Source organism: Ovis aries, chromosome 11, assembly GCF_016772045.2.
Source record: "Ovis aries strain OAR_USU_Benz2616 breed Rambouillet chromosome 11, ARS-UI_Ramb_v3.0, whole genome shotgun sequence".
NCBI classification, from domain to species: domain Eukaryota; kingdom Metazoa; phylum Chordata; class Mammalia; order Artiodactyla; family Bovidae; genus Ovis; species Ovis aries.
This window is the reverse complement of record NC_056064.1, coordinates 43,012,188-43,033,751: the sequence shown is the minus strand read 5'-3', so window position 1 is coordinate 43,033,751 and position 21,564 is coordinate 43,012,188. Positions and strand designations below refer to the sequence as shown.

General features: G+C 53.8%; 3 non-coding genes and 3 pseudogenes across 3 annotated transcripts; 4 read left to right on the top strand and 2 right to left on the bottom strand.

The window, feature by feature from the left end:
- Nucleotides 1-7,607: 7,607 nt before the first annotated feature.
- LOC121820624 (mitochondrial fission factor-like) lies at nucleotides 7,608-9,423 on the top strand (annotated as a pseudogene).
- LOC114117117 (U2 spliceosomal RNA) lies at nucleotides 7,826-8,016 on the top strand. Its single transcript, XR_003590902.1, has one exon. It is a non-coding gene; the product is annotated as a U2 spliceosomal RNA (small nuclear RNA).
- A 210-nt stretch (nucleotides 9,424-9,633) lies between the features above and the next one.
- On the top strand, nucleotides 9,634-13,507 carry LOC114116968 (probable mitochondrial glutathione transporter SLC25A39; annotated as a pseudogene).
- On the bottom strand, nucleotides 11,368-11,558 carry LOC114117115 (U2 spliceosomal RNA). Its single transcript, XR_003590900.1, has one exon. It is a non-coding gene; the product is annotated as a U2 spliceosomal RNA (small nuclear RNA).
- A 3,627-nt stretch (nucleotides 13,508-17,134) lies between the features above and the next one.
- On the bottom strand, nucleotides 17,135-20,973 carry LOC132657348 (probable mitochondrial glutathione transporter SLC25A39; annotated as a pseudogene).
- On the top strand, nucleotides 19,289-19,479 carry LOC114117116 (U2 spliceosomal RNA). The gene has a single exon (XR_003590901.1). It is a non-coding gene; the product is annotated as a U2 spliceosomal RNA (small nuclear RNA).
- Nucleotides 20,974-21,564: the final 591 nt, after the last annotated feature.

Sequence of the window (21,564 nt, the reverse complement as noted above, 5' to 3'; positions counted from 1 at the left end):
GCCAGATCTCCCATATATTTGCTGCCGTTTGTTTCCGGTACTGACTCCGATTGGTCCCAGAGAGGTTGGCAGACTAATGTCTCCCAATAACCGTCTTATTGGGGTCTAGAGGCCAGGTTCTTTCATGGAACCAGAGAGAGGGAAGCGATGAGGAAGCAAAGCACAAAAAAGGCCGAGGAGAGAGGGAGAGGCGGTGAAGCATAAACTAAAAGGGGCCATCAGTCTTGCAAAATCATGTCCTGGGATGGCCAGTGTCGGGGAGAGGATGTGCGGATCTCTTCTTTTGTGGAGTTGTGCACACAGGTGGGTAGGGTCAGATCAGCCCTCCTGTGAGCCGACCAAAGACACTTTTAACCGTCGGGCAGAGGGGCACAGCTCTCTGGGGGCAGGTCATTGTGTACGATGATAATAACAAAAGCAACAAAACCCCAAGATTAAACACCAAGAAACAGATCCAGCTCGGAGTCAGAACCGGTTCTTCCTTGGACCGTTTCCTAGATATGCCTGGTTCACTCACGCGCCCTCCACCCCTCACACTGACCCCAACCGATGGTTAGTTGGACGGTGACCGTTCTCGGGTAGAAATACCACCCGACGTGGCCGCGCAAGAGAATAGCTTGGCCACCCCTTCCGACCGTAGGCGTAGGCGATTGAACTCAGGTTCCTTCCGGTAGCCCTAAGACTGGCTGGGCCCGACCAAACAAATTACAGGCCAATGTCGTCCTCCCTGCAAAGGTCTTTCCTCACATACCTTCCAGAGATCTTTTCCCTTCCAGACCTACTGTGGGCGGGGGTGTGGGGTGGGTGTCCCCGGCTCTCGTTGAAATCGTACTTGGGTCCCGGGCACCAGGCACCGCCGTACAGCCATGGTGGGGCAGGAGGTACCTGCCGCTCCCCACCCCCACCCCAGGGTAAAGCAGTTGGAGGTGCATTCTCTATTGACCAAAAGTTCCAAGAGGAGAAGGGCAGGGCAGTGAGGGCGAGCGGGCTGGGCGCGCGCCCAGACCACACATTTCTCTTTCCGGAAGTCAGGAGACCTCCCTGACCACACAGGCACAGAAAGGCTCCTTGGAGGTCAAAGGGGAGTGATGCTAACTAATGCTAGGCTACCCACAGGCCTCTTGGGTAGAGTCCAGTTTGGCTAAGAGACGCATGCACACCTGTGGAAGGACCCTGAGAGAGACCAGATATGGCCCGTGAGCCAGGCAGATCCAAATGATCGGCCAAAGGAGACCTGGAGAAATGCCTCGTAAAAGCAATTCAAGGGACTTCCCTGGTGGTCCGGTGGTTAAGACTTTGCCTTCCCACCCAGAGGGTGAAGGTTCGATCCCTGGTGGGGGAGCTGTGATTCCCACACGCCCTGCGGCCGAAAGATTTAAAAAATAAACTCAAAAAGTAATTCAAGCCACTCCAAGGGCGCGACTCAGGGACTCTCCCTCTGCGTCTGCCCGTGTGCCTATCCACACACAGCGTACTCTTTTCCTCTTAATAAATGCCCCACTTGTGTCACTACTCTCCGTCTCCCTGGGAATTCCTTTGTGCAGAGCCGAAGGGCCAGGGTCCTCGTCACTGACCGCGGGTCTAGTGGCTAGGACCCGGTGCTTTTACCGCCGCGACCCAGCCCCAACCTCCGGCCGGGAACCCAAGCGCCGCTCCAAGCCACTGCAGGCCTAGGTCTCCCGAGATCAATTGGATCGGACTGTCTCAGGAGGGGCCCGAGGCTCGCTGTACTTCCAAGCTCCACAGGTGTTTCTGAAACAGAAGGGAAGGGGGCAGGGCACAACTTCTGAAAGTGTGGCATAGCCCGAGGACACAACAGACATTCATTAGAATCACATGGGTCTAAGATGGGCTTCCCTGGTGGCTCAGATGGTAGAAAGAATCTGCCTGCAATGCAGGAGACCCGGTTCGATCCCTGGGTCAGGATGATCCCCCGGAGAAGGGAATGGCTGCCCACTCCAGTATTCTTGCCTCGAGAATCCCACGGACAGAGGAGCCTGGCGGGCTACAGTCCGCGGGGGCTAAGCTGGCAGAGAAGTCAGCTTCAAGCAGACCTTGATTCTCAATCAGCAAGCTAAAGGACATACCCAGAGGCGCCATGACAGTTCCAAGGCGCTGTCAAAAGACCAAAAAGCGGGCAGTGGCCCGATTCCTGGAAACCTCCACCCCTCCCCCCGAATAGTTGGAATGATCCTCCCACTCACTGCCGGTGCCCAGTCTCTCCGTGGTGACCCCGTGGACTGCAGCTCGCCAGGCTTCCCTGTCCTTCACCATCTCCCAGGGCTGGCTCGAGCTCACGTCCTTTGAGTCGGTGACGCCACCCAACCGTCTCATCCTCCGTGGTCTCCTTCTCCTTCTGCCTTCAATCTTTCCCAGCATGAGATGAGGGGCTTTTCCAGTGGGTCAGCTCTTCGCCTCAGGTGGCCAAAGCATTGGAGCTTCAGCTTCAGCATCAGCCCTTCCAATGACTATTCCGGGTTGATTAGCCTATCAGCTGATCAACCCACTAGCCTATGAAATCACCCGGCCCATGAAAGCGCACCATGCCGCCTCTCGAGGCCGCCACACTCGCCCTGTGTGATGGCCCGCACTCTGCCTATGGAGTGTGTTTCTCTCTGAATCAATCCACTTCTTATCTATCACTTTGTCTCTCACTGAATTCTTTCTCCGATAGGGACATGGAGAAACTGAGCTTCATCAGCTCTTGAAACCAGGTACCGTGGGTTTTGGCTCGGTCGGAGGCCCAGCCACGTGGATTGGAGTCCCAACCTGGGTTTGGCCGGGTTCGAGTCCCCGCCTGAGGTAGAGGGCATCGTTTCGGCTGCCCGGAGTGCATCCGGAAGCACTGCTCAGAGGCCCGCGTGTTCTGACACACGGACTTTTCCGTGACAGGGAAAGGGTTCGATGCCCTGCCGCCGATGCAGGTCGAATCGGCGTAGGACGGCGCCAGACCGGTTTTGGGTATAACCCGCCACGGGCACTCGGTGGACAGTGGACGGGTGAGGAAACACCGAATTCGAGGGTTCTGTCACGGACAGGAGTCCACCCAGTCTGGTGGGGAGGCCTGTGGACCCGTCCTGGAAAATGCTGAGCGCAAGCCCCATAGAATTCCGGGTCGCATCTCCCCATCCCCCTACCCCAAATCTGTCCTGCGCCCGGAAACTGAGGACCCCCACCAGATTCCCCCCGCCCACCACCGCCACCACCACCACCACGACACAACACACAGGCATCTAGGGGGTCCGAGAAGATCGACAAGTCACATGATGAGGCTTCCCAGGGAGAGCAGGGTGGCTCTCCGTGGTAGACTAAGAGCCAGGAAAGGAGGCCAGGTCGGTGTTCTGATGGTGGTGAGAAATGGAACGTTTCCCTCCGCATCAGTAAACAAGGACGTCACCGTCATCAGCAATTGCGGCCATCGCGGGAGGGAGGGCGAGCCGGTGAAGCCCTGCTCGGGACTGAAAGACTATCCGGTCCCACCACTTCATGGGAAATAGATGGGGAAACCGTGGAAACAGTGTCAGACTTCATTTTTGGGGGCTCCCAAATCACTGCAGATGGTGACTGCAGCCATGAAATTGAAAGACGCTTACTCCTTGGAAGGAAAGTTATGACCAACCTAGACAGTATACTCAAAAGCAGAGATATTACTTTGCCGACTAAGGTCCGTCTAGTCAAGGCTATGGTTTTCCTGTGGTCACGTATGGATGTGAGAGTTGGACTGTGAAGAAGGCTGAGCGCCGAAGAATTGATGCTTTTGAACCGTGGTGTCGGAGGAGACTCTTGAGAGTCCCTTGGACTGCAAGGAGATCCAACCAGTCCATCCTAAAGGAGATCAACCCTGGGATTTCTTTGGAAGGAATGATGGTAAAGCTGAAGCTCCAGTGCTTTGGCCACCTCATGGGAAGAGTTGACTCACTGGAAAAGACTCTGATGCTGGGAGGGATTGGGGGCAGGAGGAGAAGGGACGACCGAGGATGAGATGGCTGGATGGCATCACGGACTCGATGGACGTGAGTCTGAGTGAATTCCGGGAGATGGTGACGGACAGGGAGGCCTGGCGTGCTGCGATTCATGGGGTCGCAAAGAGTCGGACACGACTGAGCGACTGAACTGAACTGAACTGAACTGAACTGAGTGGCCATCCCACTGCAGCCACTCCCTGCAGGTGAGCCCCGAGGAAGCCCAGGATGTGAAAAGCACAGGATGGTGGCCCCGGAGCGCTGAGGTGCGCATCAAAGGCATGATTTCCATGAGCCCAGGCTTGAGCATCTCGCTAAATTCCTTAACTCGGGATGCCTGGTTTTCTTTTCCTCTACAGAATAGGAAACACCTTTCGACGTTCAGACCGCCTGCCCTTTGTGGCAAAACTTGTGTGTCACCTGGCTCCTCCCCCGCACTGCCCACCTCCTCCTGGCGGTTCTCTCAGGGTCGCTTCAGACGCTGACTCCGGGGCTGGAAGTCCTAAATATTCCCGCTGAGTAAAACGCAAGTCTCAACTTCTAGGTCGTGGATTTTTTTTTTTTTTTTTTAAGAGGACAGTGCTGAGCAGAGGGGTGGCCGGCGGGAGGCTTTTCTCATCAGCTTGCCGGGGTCCAGGGTGAGAGGGGACGAGGGAAGGGCGAGGCTTAGCAGCTCTCGGCCATAACCTCAAGGCAGAGTCAGACTCTCCACACACCGCCAGCTGTTCTCTCCTCCGTGAAACTCGGGTGGAGAGCCGCCTTGACGGGCACCGTACAGAGGGGTCAGAGAAGCGCGTTGATCCGAGCTAGGAGGGCTCCGGCCTGGGTAAAGGTGGGGCACAGCAGGGCCGTGCTGGTTCCCCCCGGAGAAGCTGAACCCAGCCGGCCCAGTCTGGGATACGGAAGGAGTCTGTGAGGGGAGAGACGTGGGGTTGGGGGATGATGACTGCAAGAAAGAGCCCACTAGAAGCAAGCGTTCCCCGGAGCAGCTGCGAGGCCCAGATCACACCCTCGCGGCGGCTCGGCGGGTCAGCGGGGCGCAGGCCGCGGCCCTCCTTCCGCCAGCGCGCCCCCTCGCTTTGCGCCTCTGCGTTCTCGCCCACGCTCTCGCCGAGGGCCTCCGAGAGGCTCTTGCCTCCGGGTTCGCCCCTCATGTCAACATGGCCGGCCCGCACACCGCCAGAGCCCCCAGTGAAACTCTAACCTGTCCCATAGGCCGTCTCCCGGGTCTGGAAGCCCTTCCTGACTCGGCTGGCTTCCTGTCTGTCCTTCGCACCTTGTCGCTTATTGGGTGTGTCCGGGTAGGGACCCCGAGCCACACGGGAGAAGCCTGGAGCCCTGAGGAGGTCACACCAGGTGGGAGCCGCACCCAGTCGTCCACCTCTCAACAGTTCCCTCAAGAGCTTCCCAGGTGGCGCAGTGGCAAAGACTCCGCCTGCCAGTGCGGGAGACGCAGGAGACGCGGGTTCGACCCCTGGGTCGGGAAGATCCCCTGGAGTAGGAAATGGCGACGCGCTGCAGTTACTCGCCTGGAAAATTCCATGGGCAGAGGAGCCTGGCAGGCTACCGTCCATGGGGTCGCAGAGAGTCTCACGGGACCGAGCGGCTGAGCACACACAGGGTCCCCTCCTCATCACACCGGCGGGGGTGGGGGTGGCGGTGGGGGTGGGGTCCTGGCCATTCTGCTCCTGGGCGGGACACATCCGGGGCCGGGAACAGGAGCGGTGTCTGGCCCTGGGACCCAGCACAAGCCCTGGTGGGTCGAGTCTCGGGTGGTTAATGACCGTTTGTCAGAACCGGCGGTGAAGGCGGCCAGCCCGGACCCCAGCTCCGACACTCACATCGGTGTCCTCTCAGGCAAACCCGTGTCCCGGGGGGTAAAGGCAGGCGCCTTCTCACACGGCCTCCTGGTCGGGCAGAGGGTCGGCCCACTCCACAGTGCCCGTCGCATCCGTTCTCCGGAGAAGGGTCATTCCTGTAAGGGATTCCTACTTGGCCTTGAAGGGTCACCTCTCAGTGTCGGGGCTCTGTCTGACGGTGCATGGAGGGGATGGGTCAACTCGTGGCCTCGGAGTACCAAAGGTGGTTAGGGCTGTGAGCTCTGCTACATTTTAAAGGCAAGTCCAGGCCTGTGACTCCAAAATGCACATGGGATGCCGTTGAGGCTTACAGGTGGCATCTCAAACAGGTGGTATGAAGGAAAAACTCGCTCATTCACACTGTGCTCCAGAGGACGGTTGGGGCAGTGGTCAAGAATCTGCCTGCTGATGCGGGAGATGCAAGGGGCGCCGGTTCCATTCGTGCGTGGGGCAGATGCCCTGGAGGAGGAACAGGAAATGGCAACCCGCTCCAGGACTCTTGCCTGGAAAATTCCATGGACGGAGGAGCTTGGCGGGCCTACAGTCCATGGGGTCGCCAAGAGTCGGGCGCGACTGAACACCACCACCCAACCCCCGGAAAGGATCCCCCGGCTGGACGACGTAGATGTTGAGGGAGAAGAAGAAGAAGACCTAGAGGAAGGTTTAGGAAATTACTTCATAAGTCCTTTCGACTCAAAATGTGAAAGATATCTTTTTAAAATTGATAAATATGACGATATAAAAACGGAACCTTTAAACAATGCAATCATCATCACCTTAAGCAGAGCCCAACCGAAAAGCCAGCAGGAATAGGGAAGAGGGTCGAAGACCACCGACAGGGAGGTTATTAATAGCTCACAGAGAGAAAATCTAAAGGCTTCTCTGAAACAGGAAGGGACGCTCAACTTTATTTACCCAGGAGAGAAAACCGCATATCCGAGCTAGGCCGAGGTACGGTTCTCACCTAAGAGATCCACCCTCGCGCTTTCCCACCCTCCACCGAAAAAGCATTCCAAAGTCTGATGCCACGCGGGGTTGTTGGCGAGGCTGGGGACGAGGCGCTGCCGGAGAACGCCTGCCCTGCTCTTCCAGTCACCGTCCCTGATCTCCCGAGCTTCAGGGCTCCGTTGCGGCGAGGGTGGCCGGGACCGCCACGGCCCGGCACCGCCGCGAGGGCACAAGGGGCACCCGAGCGGCCTCCGCAGAACGCTGTGCCCCGGGGCCGGGCGCCCTTCGCAGACCCTTCAGTCCGTGCACCCCGATTGGAGCAAATTCCGCGGGAGCGCATCACGCAGTGAGAAACGGAGCTGCCAAGTGATCGCGACGGGCAGTGTTCCATTCCAACGGCTGTGCCCCAGGACATCCCTTGTCAGGACGAATCCCCCACCCCCACGCCCACCCCGCCGCCCCAGGGGACCCGAACTGTGGGGCAGAAGACGGGCGGGAGAACACGGACGCGAGCAGAGCGGCCGGGAGCAAGGAGGGGCGAGGGGTGTGGTGCTGGCCGTTAGAGCCGCGGTAACCGTGACGGGTGTCGGGCAGTAGCTCAGCGTGTAGGAGGCAATGGTTGCGAGTGCAGCGCGAGCCGGGGAACGAGCGACAAAAGCGAGTTCTTGATTTCTGGGGCTGGATCCGTGAGAGCTGCTTCCGTGTCAGCGCTTCCCTCGCCGTCTCCGGCAGCCGCCCCTGGGTCGCGAGGCGGGCTCCGGGCGCGAGGAGGCGGTCCGGAGGGCGGAGTCCGCCCGCTGTAGCCGCGCCCCCTCGGGCGGCGGAAGGCGGAGCATGCAGATTAGAAATGGCTGTCCGGCGCGGGAATGGCGGAACAATTAAGGACATAGAACTTGTCCTTTCAAAGGTAGAGGACGAAAAGGTCTGCACAGGAGTCCGATGACAGCACTGTCGACGACGCAAAAGGAATCAGACAAGGAGGGTGGTTCAGGGCGCTCACCGTGCGTTTAATGGAGATGGAGCGAGGGCGGCTGCGGCCAGGTTGGGCCAACGGGTATCGCTTCTCGGCCTTTTGGCTAAGATCAAGTGTAGTATCTGTTCTTATCAGTTTAATATCTGATACGTCCTCTATCCGAGGACAATATATTAAATGGATTTTTGGAGCAGGGAGTTGGAATAGGAGCTTGCTCCGTCCACTCCACGCATCGACCTGGTATTGCAGTACTTCCAGGAACGGTGCACCCCCCTCGGGGGAAATAAGCGTGGTGCGACAAAAACAGACGGTGTGTGATAAACCTGGAGTTTCGGAATAGCGAGACGGGAAAGCTCAGCTTGCCGGCTCTTACTTGTCTTTCGTGAGTTTTCATCGCCGTGCACTTGGGCCCAGTGTGGGGTCCGTTCATTTTGCCGCGTCTGTTCCGTGTTGGTTTTAGAGCTGAAAGTTTTGTGCTCGCTACGTTATACAGCTGTGTTGTTTTTTTTATTGTGGAAACGAGAGAAGGGAGACTCTTTGCTGGGAGGCTTCCGAAGGGAGGAACGCGGCCTTACATAAGCGTTCGCAGCGACGTGTTTCTATTGCCAGCGGTCCCGTAAGGAGTCTGCTCGCTTCTACAGACGTGCGTTTCCATTTTTGGTCCAAGACTGTGTGTAGTAAGACCCCGAAGTGTGGCCGCAGAAGCTTGCTTTCTCTCTCTCTCTCGCGCGCGCGCGCGCGCGCGCGCGCTCAGCTGAGGCCCTTAGCCCGCAGACCCTCCAGCGGGGCTCAGGGGCACAAAAGTGGCTCTACGTGCAGCACGTGCACCTGGAAGCAACTCAAAGGATTTACAGGTAATGTCCAAAAGCAAGCAGTAGTTGGTATACATTTAGTGAGGGAGAAAGCGTTTTCTTCTCCCACTGCTGAGATGGCGGAAGCTAGTCGAATTCCTCAGTATGAAAAGGAAGGTATTAATTAGTGAATGAGGGTCCTGGGGAAAATGAAAGGGAGCACTTCCAAAATGCTGACCTGGAACAAGGATTCCAAGGAGGAGGTTTAAATGCTCGTGTGATTACGGGAAGTGCGCGTGTTCCTGAGAGAATTATTGTAGCAGGAAGTAAGACAGTCCATTTTCAAGGCCAACCGATCTTGACCTTATACAGTCAACTCCCTTCAAAACCTCTGGCACTAAAAAATACCACCTCGTGTGCTTTCGCTAAGTGAAAGACAGCTAGATTTTCTGGGTTTAGAAAGACTCCAACCCCTCAAAATGAGGAAATGGGTGCAGCTGACAGGCTAAAAAGAGCGCGCTGGCTGTTCACCAAAATGGTAACAGCCGGTCAGAACGGACTCCATGTATGACATTTCCAATAGAGATACAACATGGAAGGAACTTCAGGTGACAGAACAGAGAACGTGCTAAAGGAGAAAGGGCCATGTATGTATTCAATCACTGTAGCATTCTGGCTGCTTGATAGCTCTGGTTTCTCCGCTGGAAGTAACCTCAACGCTCAAAAATACTATCTCAACAGCTGAAAATACAAAGAATGTGCGAACTTCTTTGTTTCTGTCTTTGCAATGTATGCCGTTTCACAGTCCACGCCCTGAAAATGTATTTCTCAAAAGAGGGGGAAAGGGCTTGTATGTGCAGAACTAAAGGTATATTCTGTCAAAAACAAGAGGCGGGGCGGGAGGCGGGGGGGCGGGATGCGGAGGTGGCGGGCCGGTGGGCTGATCCTGAGGCAGGAGAAAAACAAGAAGCGCATCCGCTCGCTCTAAAGTTTCTCTCCACCTGTACGGTCAAAACCGATCTCAAAAATACGAGCTAGAGTCGGTCTTGATGCCTAGTGAGCCCTCCCTCCCCGGTAGCCGCGCCGCGCCGCGCCGCGCCAGCGCCGGCCTAGAGCCAGAACCCGAGCTATACAAGAAGGCCGGCCAGGCAACCTGGGGGCATCGGTCCCCTCCAACAAATGGTGACATGCGGAGCCGGGGCTGTGGTCACCTTCCTCTTCATGACAACAACCCCTCCCCGCCCACCTCCCGCCGCCTCCCGTGGTGAAGGTACTGTGCTTGCAGTCTCAGCGCCCCTTGGTGCGCAGTGAGTTGATGCCTCCCCCTCCAGACTCTGAAGCATCTCGGAAGTAAGTGCCTCCTGGACAGTACTGGGGTCCTGGAGCCCCTCTGCGGACGGGGAAGGCGCTTGAGTCCGTGTCCGACTCTTTGCGACCGTAGCCCGCCAGGTTCCTCGGCCCATGGGATTCTCCAGGCAAAAAGAATACTGGAGTGGGTTGCCATGCCCTTCTCCCGGGGATGGATCTATCTTCCCGGCCCAGGGATTGAGCCCGCCTCTCCTGGGTCTCCTGCACTGCAGGTGGACTCTTGGTTACCGCCGAGCCACCAGGGAAACCCCAAAGCCCCTCTGTGTACAAATGGTGCCCTCTGTGCCACCTGCTTTCTGGACCCCACTCGCTCCACTGTCACCGAAGATGGCCTTGTGAAGATTGTGCGACACGAGGGCACTGGGATCCTGTGGCATGGCCTCCCAGCCATCTTTGTTGATGCCTGTCGGCCACTGCCACCTACTTCACCGCCTACGACCTACTCAAGGCCTTCCTGTGTGGTGGAGCCCTGACCTCTTCCTCCGCGCACCCTTGGTGGCTGGTCCGCGGGCCTGCCTGGGCACCGTGACTGCCATCAGGTCCCTCGGAGCTGGGCACGGACAAAGCCGAAGGCTCGGGACCCCGCGCTGGGAGCTTGGAGCACGTGCATCCGAGCGGCTGCGTGGCTCCGGCCGGCTGGTGCTCGCTCGGGCGGGGCTGGGCAGGTCCGGTCCTAGTGCCCCTTCGGGATGTGCCCTTCTCGGCTCTGTCTGTACTGGTTCAACTAGAGCTGGCCGACGTGGCTCAGGTCGAAGGACCAGACAGACCTTCGCTTTTTTGTCTTCGGCTTTTGTGTCTGGCGCCATCTCCTGGGCGGTGGCGGCCGTCCTCTCTTCCTTTCAACGTGACGAAGACTCCACGAGCGGTGGAAGATGTGAATGACGCCCCCCGGCCCCGCACGCCACCACTCCGCTTGGCTTGCTGCTTACTGAGGACCCGGACCCCAGTCGGCCCGAGGATCAAGCAAGCCTCAACGCCACTTCACCCGGCGACATTTATCAGCACTTGCTTGAGCCTCGCAAAAAACCTTCCTCCAGAAAGACTCAACGGGGAACAGCCTGGGAGATGTTCAAAGAAACCAGGAAATAGAGAAAAAGAAAAAAAAAAAAAAGCGAAAGGCAAGAAGGCCTTCCCCGGGCTGTCCCGTGGCTTAGGTGTGCGCCGCGCCACGCTTAAGGGCCAGCGGTCCGATTCCTGGCTTGGGAGTACCCAACGGACAGCCGGCCGCCCCTATCGGTCCGCTGCAACGGCGTGGCGACCAGTAGTGGCCACCGCACCGAGACACCGGCGACCCTGCGCCGATAAGCCGCGCCATGCCATAGACCCAACCCCCAGCCGAGAACGCTCCTGGGAGAAAGAAAATCAGCTTTCAGCAGCAGCATGCTCTGGTGGGTACTAGAGGTGTAAACCGAACAAGCCCATCTTCCGGAGAATCTACTTTTAGAAAGACACAGATTATTCCCCGTAGGGGGTGCACCGTTCCTGGAAGTACTGCAATACCAGGTCGATGCGTGGAGTGGACGGAGCAAGCTCCTATTCCAACTCCCTGCTCCAAAAATCCATTTAATATATTGTCCTCGGATAGAGGACGTATCAGATATTAAACTGATAAGAACAGATACTACACTTGATCTTAGCCAAAAGGCCGAGAAGCGATGCCTCCACGTTCGCCTCGGCCGCTACCGCCCTCCCCTCACCTCCATTTAGCTCACGGTGAGCAAAGTCAGCCTCGAACGAAGGCCCGCCCTTTCCCCTAGACTGCACGATGTCCTAGTGTCACAACTTCTAAGACGTCCATCGTTCGTCGGATCGTTTCATTTGTTGGGCGCCTTTAGGCTTTCTGTTCTCCCACGGCACCCCCCCCCCCAAGCAGACAGCCAATCAATTTGCATGCCCCGCCCACACACGCGCCTTCTTCCTGCTGCGCGCGTGCGCCGTCTCGCGGTGGACCCGAAACAAGCGCGCGGCCCAAAGCTCCCGGAAACGCCCAGACCGAGAAAGACGCAAACCGTTCCAACTGGGTTTTTCTTTCCGGCATTTCTTTTTCTTCTTAAATTTTTTTTCCCCGAACACATAGCTACGTACCCACCCACCACTCATCATCTTACTGTTATTCATTGTGTACACATACACGGATGAGTCAGCTATGTTGAAGTTCTCTGTTTACTTTCTAGATTTTAATTCGTCTTGATTTACTGTGGCTTTCTTTCCATGGGCTCTTTTCTTTTTGGCCTGGCTCTTCTACGGGTCATGTGGGAACTCAGTTCCTCGAGTAGCGATAAGAACCCGCGGCCTAGCTTACATTAGGAGCGCAGGGTCTTCACCACTGTACTGCCAGAGAAGTCCCTACAGTCACTCTTTTCTATTTCCCTCAGACTCTCTCGGTATTTTTATGTGGCGTTGCTGCACAGGGAACCGAGATATTCGCGGCACAATTTGGCTGCTCTTCCGCCAGCTGCTCGCCAGAAGGCTTCCACGTAGGCCTCCTCGGCTTGATGGGACGCTCCGGGAGAGAGAGTGGGAGGATTTCTCCCAGTCCAGATTGCTGCGGACTCCTTGCCATAAGGCCGTTGCCCCATCGCAGCTGACCTGCCTTCTTGGCCGCTCAACTGCAAGCCTGCAGTGGAGAACAGGGGACACACTGACCGAGCAGCTGCTGAGGCCTCTTCTGCCTTGAGGATACCCTCTCTTCTCCTGCCCACCCCAGCCCATCAGACTTCCTGGTGGGCGGGGCGGGTTGGGGGAGTGTGGAAACCGCTGAGTACTGGAGGATCAGAAAGAGGGTATATAGGCAAGTGGAGACCCACCTGCCAGCACCTGTGGTGAGTCTCCCGGAGTGCGCATGGAGCCCGTTTACCCTGAAAGTAAGGGAAATTCCTTCCAGTTTTGGGACTCTCCCTGCCATGTACAATTAGACAAAGCTGACTTCCCAAAATTCTGACCCTGCGAGAACCAAACTATGCCTAGGAAAAAGCTTGAGGTAGAGCGCAGTTTTTAAGTTATCAATGTCTGTGCTCTGGTGCCCTCCAGCAGCAACTACTGAGCCTTTGTGCTACAACTACTGAAGCCAGTGGGTTTAGAGCCTGTGCACAAGGAAGAGCAGTCTCCAACTGGCAGCAACTGGAGAAAGCCTGTGCGCAGAAAAGAGGACCCAGTGCAACCACAAGTAAATACATTGATAATAATAATTATCGGGAAAATATTTTAATCGGATTAAATACTTTGGAATGGATTAATTACTTAATTGGAGTAAAGATTTACTGAGCACGGCCCTACCCATCAGAACAAGACACAGGTCCCCCCACAGTCACTCTCTCCCCTCAGGAAGCTTCCATAAGCCTCTTATCCTTATCCGTCAGAGGGCAGACAGAACGAAAACTACAATCACAGAAAACTATGCAGACTGATCGCATGGACCACAGCCTTGTCTAACTCAGTGAAACTGAGGGAGGAAAGGAACAGGCCGAGCTGACTCCATTTTGAGAAAGGAGGAAACTCCATCTTGCACTTTCAGTGAGCTTTGGACTATGTGCCTGTTAGACATGGGGATAACATACCTACGGCCGAACTGGCCTCCTGGAGTGATGAATACCAGATTCCATACCAAGATTTTGGTTTTGAAAATAGCTCAACTAATCCCCATCACCTCCATGGCTTGTTGTGATGCTTCCTGGCCCCTTGACTGCATTTCAGAATGTCTGACTTTAGGTGAGTCATCATACCATCGTGATTATCTGAGTCATAAAGTCTTTTAGTTCTTCTGTATATTCTTGCCCCTCTTAACAAATAAAAATACATATAAGGTTTTCACAAAAGTCATTGAGGTCCCTTGGCTAAGAGGATCACTACCTGCATTTATATGGTGGAATAAGGCACTCCACCATCTGCATTGTCCTTCTGAGTGAGTTTGTTTCCATGGTGGAACAACCTATGAGCTGCAGTCCATGGGGTCGCTAAGCGGACACAACTGAGAGTTCACGACAAAACGTTTCCCCTGGAGAAGGGAATGGCAAACCACTTCAGTATTTTTGCCTTGAGAACCCAGATGACACACTCGAAAAGGGAAAAACATAGTCTGACAGACTTAAGCAGCAGCAGCAGCAGCAATATGTAGATATTTTGTTAAGATACTGAAAGAGAGTATTGTAAAAACAATATGGTGACTTAAGTGACTTAGTCAGTCTGTATGACACTATGTGATCCCTGGAATGTTAGTCCATGAATAAAATTGCATGGAATTCTCGATGCAAGAACACTGCATTTCTCCAGGGTTCTTCCTGACCCAGGATCAAACCTGCCTTCAGGTAGGTTCTCCTGCATAGTAGGCATTGATTACCTCTGACCCAAGGGAACCCCCAAAACTGTAGTCATAGTATAATTATCTCTTGAGGTGAGTGAATGACACCATCGTGGTTCTCTAGGCATGATCTTTTGCACAGTTCCAAGTCTTCTATGCCCCAATCTTATATCTTCTGCTTTGTTAGGTCCATACCACCTCTAGACTTTATTGAACCCATCCCATGAAATGTCCTTTTCATCTTAACTTCCTGGAAGAAGTCTCTAGTCTTTCCCATTGGATTGTTTCTATATTTTGTGATCACTGAGGAAGGTTTTGGATCTCTCTTGCTATTCTTTGGAAAATCTAATTCAAATGGGGTGTATCTTTTCCTTTTCTCCTTCACCTTTAGCTTCTCCTCTCGCTATTAACAAGGCCTCAGACAACCACTTTCCGCATTTCAACTTGGGGATGGCTTGATCCCTCCTCCTGGACATGTCAGGAATATTTCAAATCAAACCCCCTCTGTTAGCATTCTAGTTTGCTTGAATCTATCTGTCTTGCAGCTGCATATGATTATTTACAGCCTTCCAACTGTGAGATATGATTATTTACAGCCTTCAACTTAAGTCTGAATTTTGGGAAAGCCTAAAACATAGAGCCTTCATGGTTGAGCTATTAGGTAGTGCTGATGTTGTTTCATTATTGGGCCAATGCTTGTTGCTAAGTTCCCATATCTCTTATCCACTGTGCACCTGGGAATGCATTAGTTAACACAGTGAGAATGTAAGAAAAACAAGTGTAGCCTTGATATTTGCTATGACCAGTTGATCTTTGAGCTAATTGTTTCTTTCTTGTACTCACTGCAAATTTTGCCTGTTACTCTGTGAGAAATGTAACTCTCTTCAGGATTTTCTGAGGCTGACATAGATTAGAAATATAAAGAAAAGAACTTTGAGGGAAAAAAGAAGTTTTCTGGTTTGAGCAGCCTTTATTTAAAAGAGGGTAATAAAATGTTCACAGGCCTCCAAGGCCAGAAGATAATGTACATAACATCATTTGTGGAAAGGGTATGCAGAAAAACCCTGGTTTCGATAAGGGCTTGGAAATCTGGGCTGATGTAGCATCTTTCATTTCCCTCTATGTACAAAAAAAGTATATAAGTACCTTTCAAAAATAAAGCTATTGGGCCTCGCTCACCGAAGCAGCTTGGTCTCCCCGTGTCAATCATTTTCTCTCTCCCCCTCCTCTCTTTTTTTTCAGGCTGATCCCTTGAAGCATAGACAGCCCCAAACATGCCCAGATTTCTAAGACCTGAACAGGAAGACGTTCTGCATCTTGAGATGTTAGGTACCTTATCTTCTGGAACTTGGAAACCTGAATTTTATTGGTTCTCTATGTAAACAAAGGAACATCAGCCTCTTTCTCTCTTCTGTTTTCTTATCTTCAACATTCTTTCCTTATCTCTCTCTAAATCAATGCTGTTTCCCTGGATCCTGCCGGGGCTGGACCCTGGCACTGGAGTAACAGGCAAATTTGGCTTTGGAGTACAGAATGAAGCAGGGCAATGGAACCAAGAGAACACACTGGTCATAGCAAATATCCTCTTCCAACAACACAAGACAAGAGTCTATACACATGGACATCACCAGATGGTCAATACCGAAATCAGATTGATTATATTCTTTGCAGCCAAAGATGGAGACACTCTATACAGTCAGCAAAAACAAGACCGGCAGCTGCCTGTGGCTCAGACCATGAGCTCCTTATTCCCAAATTCAGACTTAAATTGAAGAAAGTAGGGAAAACCACTAGACCATTCAGGTATGACCTAAATCAAATTCCTTATGATTATACAGTGGAAGTGACAGATAGATTCAAGGGATAGAATGCCAGAGATTTTGACGGAATATCGTGACATGTACAGGAGGCAGGGATCAAGACTACATCCCCAAGAAAAAGAAATGCAGAGAAAAGGTTGTCAGGAGGCCTTAATGTCTGAGGAGGAAGCAAAATAGTGAAAAGAAGATTGGTTTTTGGATTTCGAGAAAGCAAAGAGAGATAAGAAAACCTTCCTCAGTGATCAGTGCAAAAATATAGAGGAAAACAATCCAATGGGAAAGACTAGAGACTTCTTCAAGGAAGTTAAGAGGCACAAAGGGAACATTTCATGCAAGGATGGGCACAATAAAGAATAGAAATGGTATGGACCTAACAAAAGCAGAAGATATAAGAAGGGGTGGCAAGAATACACAAAAGAACTATGCAAAAAAGATCATGACCTAGAGAACCACGATGGTGTGCAATCACTCACCTCAAGCCAGATAATTATACTATGATTATACAGTTTGGGGGTTCCCTGGTGGGTCAGACGGTAATCAATCAGCCTACAATGCAGGAGAACCTACCTGTAAGGCAGGTTTGATCCCTGGGTCAGGAAGAACCCTGGAGAAAGGAATGCAGTGTTCTTGCATCGAGAATTCCATGCACAGAGGAGCGTGGTGGACTACAGTCCATGGGATCACAAAGTGTCATACAGACTGACTAAGTCACTTAAGTCACCATATTGTTTAGCCTACAATACTCTCTTTCAGTATCTTAACAAAATATATACATATAAATGCTGCTGCTGCTGCTGCTAAGTCGCTTAAGTCGTGTCCGACTCTGTGCGACCCCGTCGACGGGGGCCCACTGTCTCTGGAATTCTCCAGGCAAAAATACTGGAGTGGGTTGCCATTTCCTTCTCCAATGCATGAAAGTGAAAAGCAAAAGTGAAGTCGCTCAGTTGTGTCCGACTCTTAGCGACCCCCATGGACTGCAGCCCACCAGGCTCCTCCACCCATGGGATTTTCCAGGCAAGAGTACTGGAGAGGGGTGCCATTGCCTTCTCCAACATATAAATGCAGGTAGTGATAAATTTTCATCCATTTGCACTCATATGAATTTGGCTTTGGGGTTCAGTTATTTGTATTTATTTGTTAAGAGGTGGCAAGAATATACAGAAGAACAATACAAAAAAGATCTTTATGACTCAGATAATCACGATGGTATGATGACTCACCTAAAGTCAGACATTCTGAAATGCAAAGTCAAGTGGGCCTTAGGAAGCATCACTACGAACAAAGCCAGTGGAGGTGATGGAATTCCAGTTGAGCTATTTCAAATCCAAAGATGATGCTGTGAAAGTGCTACAATCAATATGCCAGCAGTAGGTATGTTATCCCCATGTCTAACAGGCACATAGTCCAAAGCTCACTGAAAGTGCAAGATGGAGTTTCCTCCTTTCTCAAAATGGAGTCAGCTCGGCCTGTTCCTTTCCTCCCTCAGTTTCACTGAGTTAGACAAGGCTGTGGTCCATGCGATCAGTCTGCATAGTTTTCTGTGATTGTAGTTTTCGTTCTGTCTGCCCTCTGACGGATAAGGATAAGAGGCTTATGGAAGCTTCCTGAGGGGAGAGAGTGACTGTGGGGGGACCTGTGTCTTGTTCTGATGGGTAGGGCCGTGCTCAGTAAATCTTTACTCCAATTAAGTAATTAATCCATTCCAAAGTATTTAATCCGATTAAAATATTTTCCCGATAATTATTATTATCAATGTATTTACTTGTGGTTGCACTGGGTCCTCTTTTCTGCGCACAGGCTTTCTCCAGTTGCTGCCAGTTGGAGACTGCTCTTCCTTGTGCACAGGCTCTAAACCCACTGGCTTCAGTAGTTGTAGCACAAAGGCTCAGTAGTTGCTGCTGGAGGGCACCAGAGCACAGACATTGATAACTTAAAAACTGCGCTCTACCTCAAGCTTTTTCCTAGGCATAGTTTGGTTCTCGCAGGGTCAGAATTTTGGGAAGTCAGCTTTGTCTAATTGTACATGGCAGGGAGAGTCCCAAAACTGGAAGGAATTTCCCTTACTTTCAGGGTAAACGGGCTCCATGCGCACTCCGGGAGACTCACCACAGGTGCTGGCAGGTGGGTCTCCACTTGCCTATATACCCTCTTTCTGATCCTCCAGTACTCAGCGGTTTCCACACTCCCCCAACCCGCCCCGCCCACCAGGAAGTCTGATGGGCTGGGGTGGGCAGGAGAAGAGAGGGTATCCTCAAGGCAGAAGAGGCCTCAGCAGCTGCTCGGTCAGTGTGTCCCCTGTTCTCCACTGCAGGCTTGCAGTTGAGCGGCCAAGAAGGCAGGTCAGCTGCGATGGGGCAACGGCCTTATGGCAAGGAGTCCGCAGCAATCTGGACTGGGAGAAATCCTCCCACTCTCTCTCCCGGAGCGTCCCATCAAGCCGAGGAGGCCTACGTGGAAGCCTTCTGGCGAGCAGCTGGCGGAAGAGCAGCCAAATTGTGCCGCGAATATCTCGGTTCCCTGTGCAGCAACGCCACATAAAAATACCGAGAGAGTCTGAGGGAAATAGAAAAGAGTGACTGTAGGGACTTCTCTGGCAGTACAGTGGTGAAGACCCTGCGCTCCTAATGTAAGCTAGGCCGCGGGTTCTTATCGCTACTCGAGGAACTGAGTTCCCACATGACCCGTAGAAGAGCCAGGCCAAAAAGAAAAGAGCCCATGGAAAGAAAGCCACAGTAAATCAAGACGAATTAAAATCTAGAAAGTAAACAGAGAACTTCAACATAGCTGACTCATCCGTGTATGTGTACACAATGAATAACAGTAAGATGATGAGTGGTGGGTGGGTACGTAGCTATGTGTTCGGGGAAAAAAAATTTAAGAAGAAAAAGAAATGCCGGAAAGAAAAACCCAGTTGGAACGGTTTGCGTCTTTCTCGGTCTGGGCGTTTCCGGGAGCTTTGGGCCGCGCGCTTGTTTCGGGTCCACCGCGAGACGGCGCACGCGCGCAGCAGGAAGAAGGCGCGTGTGTGGGCGGGGCATGCAAATTGATTGGCTGTCTGCTTGGGGGGGGGGTGCCGTGGGAGAACAGAAAGCCTAAAGGCGCCCAACAAATGAAACGATCCGACGAACGATGGACGTCTTAGAAGTTGTGACACTAGGACATCGTGCAGTCTAGGGGAAAGGGCGGGCCTTCGTTCGAGGCTGACTTTGCTCACCGTGAGCTAAATGGAGGTGAGGGGAGGGCGGTAGCGGCCGAGGCGAACGTGGAGGCATCGCTTCTCGGCCTTTTGGCTAAGATCAAGTGTAGTATCTGTTCTTATCAGTTTAATATCTGATACGTCCTCTATCCGAGGACAATATATTAAATGGATTTTTGGAGCAGGGAGTTGGAATAGGAGCTTGCTCCGTCCACTCCACGCATCGACCTGGTATTGCAGTACTTCCAGGAACGGTGCACCCCCTACGGGGAATAATCTGTGTCTTTCTAAAAGTAGATTCTCCGGAAGATGGGCTTGTTCGGTTTACACCTCTAGTACCCACCAGAGCATGCTGCTGCTGAAAGCTGATTTTCTTTCTCCCAGGAGCGTTCTCGGCTGGGGGTTGGGTCTATGGCATGGCGCGGCTTATCGGCGCAGGGTCGCCGGTGTCTCGGTGCGGTGGCCACTACTGGTCGCCACGCCGTTGCAGCGGACCGATAGGGGCGGCCGGCTGTCCGTTGGGTACTCCCAAGCCAGGAATCGGACCGCTGGCCCTTAAGCGTGGCGCGGCGCACACCTAAGCCACGGGACAGCCCGGGGAAGGCCTTCTTGCCTTTCGCTTTTTTTTTTTTTTCTTTTTCTCTATTTCCTGGTTTCTTTGAACATCTCCCAGGCTGTTCCCCGTTGAGTCTTTCTGGAGGAAGGTTTTTGCGAGGCTCAAGCAAGTGCTGATAAATGTCGCCGGGTGAAGTGGCGTTGAGGCTTGCTTGATCCTCGGGCCGACTGGGGTCCGGGTCCTCAGTAAGCAGCAAGCCAAGCGGAGTGGTGGCGTGCGGGGCCGGGGGGCGTCATTCACATCTTCCACCGCTCGTGGAGTCTTCGTCACGTTGAAAGGAAGAGAGGACGGCCGCCACCGCCCAGGAGATGGCGCCAGACACAAAAGCCGAAGACAAAAAGCGAAGGTCTGTCTGGTCCTTCGACCTGAGCCACGTCGGCCAGCTCTAGTTGAACCAGTACAGACAGAGCCGAGAAGGGCACATCCCGAAGGGGCACTAGGACCGGACCTGCCCAGCCCCGCCCGAGCGAGCACCAGCCGGCCGGAGCCACGCAGCCGCTCGGATGCACGTGCTCCAAGCTCCCAGCGCGGGGTCCCGAGCCTTCGGCTTTGTCCGTGCCCAGCTCCGAGGGACCTGATGGCAGTCACGGTGCCCAGGCAGGCCCGCGGACCAGCCACCAAGGGTGCGCGGAGGAAGAGGTCAGGGCTCCACCACACAGGAAGGCCTTGAGTAGGTCGTAGGCGGTGAAGTAGGTGGCAGTGGCCGACAGGCATCAACAAAGATGGCTGGGAGGCCATGCCACAGGATCCCAGTGCCCTCGTGTCGCACAATCTTCACAAGGCCATCTTCGGTGACAGTGGAGCGAGTGGGGTCCAGAAAGCAGGTGGCACAGAGGGCACCATTTGTACACAGAGGGGCTTTGGGGTTTCCCTGGTGGCTCGGCGGTAACCAAGAGTCCACCTGCAGTGCAGGAGACCCAGGAGAGGCGGGCTCAATCCCTGGGCCGGGAAGATAGATCCATCCCCGGGAGAAGGGCATGGCAACCCACTCCAGTATTCTTTTTGCCTGGAGAATCCCATGGGCCGAGGAACCTGGCGGGCTACGGTCGCAAAGAGTCGGACACGGACTCAAGCGCCTTCCCCGTCCGCAGAGGGGCTCCAGGACCCCAGTACTGTCCAGGAGGCACTTACTTCCGAGATGCTTCAGAGTCTGGAGGGGAGGCATCAACTCACTGCGCACCAAGGGGCGCTGAGACTGCAAGCACAGTACCTTCACCACGGGAGGCGGCGGGAGGTGGGCGGGGAGGGGTTGTTGTCATGAAGAGGAAGGTGACCACAGCCCCGGCTCCGCATGTCACCATTTGTTGGAGGGGACCGATGCCCCCAGGTTGCCTGGCCGGCCTTCTTGTATAGCTCGGGTTCTGGCTCTAGGCCGGCGCTGGCGCGGCGCGGCGCGGCGCGGCTACCGGGGAGGGAGGGCTCACTAGGCATCAAGACCGACTCTAGCTCGTATTTTTGAGATCGGTTTTGACCGTACAGGTGGAGAGAAACTTTAGAGCGAGCGGATGCGCTTCTTGTTTTTCTCCTGCCTCAGGATCAGCCCACCGGCCCGCCACCTCCGCATCCCGCCCCCCCGCCTCCCGCCCCGCCTCTTGTTTTTGACAGAATATACCTTTAGTTCTGCACATACAAGCCCTTTCCCCCTCTTTTGAGAAATACATTTTCAGGGCGTGGACTGTGAAACGGCATACATTGCAAAGACAGAAACAAAGAAGTTCGCACATTCTTTGTATT